Source organism: Sturnira hondurensis, unplaced genomic scaffold (assembly GCF_014824575.4).
Source record: "Sturnira hondurensis isolate 20B ecotype Veracruz unplaced genomic scaffold, ASM1482457v3 Scaffold0006505, whole genome shotgun sequence".
Taxonomy (NCBI): Eukaryota; Metazoa; Chordata; class Mammalia; order Chiroptera; family Phyllostomidae; genus Sturnira; species Sturnira hondurensis.
The window spans coordinates 682,202-685,909 of record NW_028079136.1 but is presented as its reverse complement, the minus strand read 5'-3'; the positions used below and the strand labels follow the sequence as shown (position 1 = coordinate 685,909).

The 3,708-nt window shown below is 40.1% G+C and overlaps 1 non-coding gene across 1 annotated transcript; it reads right to left on the bottom strand.

Moving 5' to 3' along the window:
• Nucleotides 1-1,163: 1,163 nt before the first annotated feature.
• On the bottom strand, nt 1,164-1,326 carry LOC118989820 (U1 spliceosomal RNA). The gene has a single exon (XR_005067094.1). It is a non-coding gene; the product is annotated as a U1 spliceosomal RNA (small nuclear RNA).
• Between the last annotated feature and the right edge of the window lie 2,382 nt (nt 1,327-3,708).

The following is a 3,708-nucleotide window of genomic DNA, read 5'->3' as shown; positions in this document are numbered from 1 at the left end:
GGCCCCCCAGTAGGGGGCACACGAGAGGCAACCACACATTGATGTTTCTCCCCCTTTTTCTCTTTCCTTTCCCCTCTCTAAAAATAAATAAATATATATATTTTAAAAAGCTCAGGTGAAAGAAGAAGTATTCATTGAGGATTACTTGAAGGATATGTGATGTATCCATTTCTCCAGACATCCTCAGTGTTATCTCTGATTTACAGCTACTAGAATAAGCTCCGTAGCTGGATTGCCTCTAGACCCTTTCAGAGTTGCTGTTACTGAGTGGCACTTTGGCTTTATGCATTGAAGTTAGTTTAGGAGATGGCCCTAGGAATCTTGCTTTTGTAACTACTGCAGAAATATATCGTTGAGGACTCTGACCATTACACCATAGAGTGTAATGGAACAAAAATAAAGGAACCTTTTTCTCAGATTTTAATACCAGGAAGCTACATTTCTCTTAAAAACTACTTTGTTTTTACCATAAGGACACTGAACTTCATAATTGTTGATATTTCCCTGTTGTAGCCCAGATATAGTTATTTTCTTTCTCATCTTTGCTTTTACTTCTGACCTCCACTGCAATTACTTAACTTATTTATTTATTTATTATTTATTTTTACAGAGAGGGAAAGGGAGGGAGAAAGATGAGATACATCAAGATACTCATTGATGTATCTCAAACATCAATGTGTGAGATATATCAATCAATTGCCTCTTGCACCCTCCAACTGGGGACCTGGTCCATGATCCAGGCATGCGCCCTGACTGGGAAGCGAACTGGCAACCTTTTGGTTTGCAGGCAGGTGCTTAATCCACTGAGCCACACCAGCCATGGCTCATTTATTTCTTGTTATTTTATATTTCTATCAGTGGCTTTGAATCCTTTTGGGAACTTAGAAACTTTAAGAATGTTTGAGAATGTACTTGCATACAGACATTTAAAGCAATGCTCAACTATTTGGAATAACAAACCGAAGATTCTGAGCTAGGTGTTTACTTAAGTACTATTATTGAATATGTTTCATAAGAGCAAATTTTGTGCTGGAATTTATGTTTGTTTCTTTCCCTACACCCCACTGCTTGTAACATTTGTCCAACTCATGCTGCAACCCCTCTTCACCCTTGCTTTTTCTTAAGCTCTTCTCTGCCTGGAATACTTTTTTTTTCTTTTTTGTCAGGGGAGAGCATAATTTGTGGCAGTCCCTCACTACCACAAATTATGCAGGCGAGTTTCCCATATTTGAGGAAGTCACAGCGGTCAGCACATCCGGAGCACAGTGGCTAAGCCTCACCCTGGGAAAACCACCTGCTGTGATCTCTCCCCTGCCAGGTTAAGAACTGGAATGTTCTTCCTGAGGAGCTCCTTCTTCAAGGCTCCTCAGAGGGGTTTCCCAACCCCCACTTGTCTCTAAAGCTGGTGTGTGTCTCCAACACAGCCCACCTCACCATTCTTACTCATTAGAGCCCTGCTTTTTTCCTTCATAGCACCACCTTCTGTCTTCACTTTATCAACTTACTTGCTATTTATCTGTCTCCTTCCTTAGAGAATGAACTCATAAGGGAAAGCCCTGGGCTTCATCTGGGCCTCAAGATGAATGACTAAATTGGCCAGCCTGGGAACTGCAGAAAATCCCTTTCATACCCCAAGGATAGTTTCTTTTTCTGAACTTTTGAATTTACTCCTATCTGATCACAATAACGCATCACATTTAAAGGCTTTGGTTCCTCTTTCTTCATGTTTTAGGATGGATTTCCCCAGGAACGTTGTAAGTTTTTTCATTATTTGGCTAATGGTTAGACGAATATTGACGGTATAGCCAGGAGTGCCTGGATTTCGGTGGTAATGAGAAGCTAAGTAGCATTCTTATGCCCTTAACATAGAGGTAAAATAAAAATTAATAATGACATGAAATATAAACTTGTTTGCCAGAGCCACCACTTCTTGCAATTGTCATCAAAGCTGAATTTATACTCAGACCTTTCTGGCCTGTAGTCCTGGACTTAGATTTCAAAGCCATACCTCTCCCTCCATATTCGTGAGGTAACTGCAATTGTTATGTAGCCAGTCATTACAGGAGTTCTGGAGTTTCATAGCTACAACTATGCCATGTGTAATAAGAAGCTTGATACTATTTTAATCAGGCTACAAGTTTTGTTTCCTTTTTTTACTTCAATGGATTTTTGAAGCAGCATTTTGCTTTATCTCCAGGAGGGGGCGCAAGATCCATGTTGACTAAAGGCACCAAAAATTAAACAAAAGAAAAAAACAACACACTTTAAAAAGCCCTCTGATTTCCACTACATTCTAATACCACCTTCCTTTAGTGTTCCGGAACAATTCTTTGTTTCCTCTCTACTGAGACCTTAGGGCATAAAAGTGAAGTTAAACATGTCACAACAGAGAACTTCTATTTTTCTGAGTTCCTTTGAAGGCACAAAACCTCAGTATTCCATTTACCCATTTATCCAGACAAGCATGAGTTGTCGCGCACCTTGTGTGCTGGTCTGGGGCAGCAGGGGACACAGACAGAATAGAGACAAGTGGTGGAGAAGCTAATAGGAGAGAGCAGCCGTGCTCAGGGAGAAAGAAATCTTTGAACTGGATCTTGAGGACAATTACCTTCCTCAGTCAATCATGGTTGGAATTGGCATTCCAGACTATGGGAATAATATGAGCAAGTAACAGGTGCAGTGTATTTGTAGAATTATAGATAGGAGAGGAGCATGGTTATGGGTAGGTAAGGTCATGTTAGAAAGGTAACTTGACGAAGTGTGATTTATTTCAGCAATGTTGGTTAATAGCTAACCATAATAACTAATATGTATATTAAACCAATAAATACCTGATATTCAACAAACACTGATATAGCACCTGATGTGTTCCAAACACACTTTTAAGCAGTTTACAATTATTAACTAATTTAATCTCCACGCAATTTGATTATTTTCCTCATTTCCAAGTGAAAAAATGGGGGAAAAATGAGGATCCATAGCGTGTCCAAGGTCATGCACCTTGAAAGAGGTGGAGACAGAATTTGAACCCTGGCGGTCTGGCTCCAGGTCCTTAGCTCCTGATTTCAGTATATGACCTGCATCATCCCTTTGTTTCTCATAGCAATTCTGAAGTTGGTGATAGCATCCTGCCCATTTCGTAGGTGAGGAAAAGAACCCCAAGGTCAAGTAATTTGCCTAAGGTCACATGACTAGCACACAATGGTGAATGGCTCAGGTCCTGTAACCTGAGCCCTCTGACACCAGAGCCCATGTTTTATGGCTGGTTTGTTTGCTCATTTTCTTTCTTTTTTCAAAAAATTTTTTAAAGATTTTATTTATTTTTAGAGAGATGGGAAGGGAAGGAGAAAGAGAGAGAGAAACATCAATGTGTGGTTGCCTCTCACATGGCCCCCACCGGGGACCTGGCCTGCAACCCAGGCATGTGCCCTGACCGGGAATCGAACTAGTGACCCTTTGGTTCTCAGCCTGCGCTCAATTCACTGAGCCACACCAGCCAGGGCTTGTTTTCTTTCTTTCTTTTTAAAATTTGATATTCATTCAAAATGATTCAAAATTCAAAAGGTCTACAACAATATACAATGAAAAGTCTCTTTTCATATGTGGGTTACCGGCTACCCAGTTTTCTCCCTGAAAAACAATGCTATTGGTTTTTTATGTTCCCTTTTATTAAAGAAAAATATACACATTTTGTTTTCTCTGCATGAT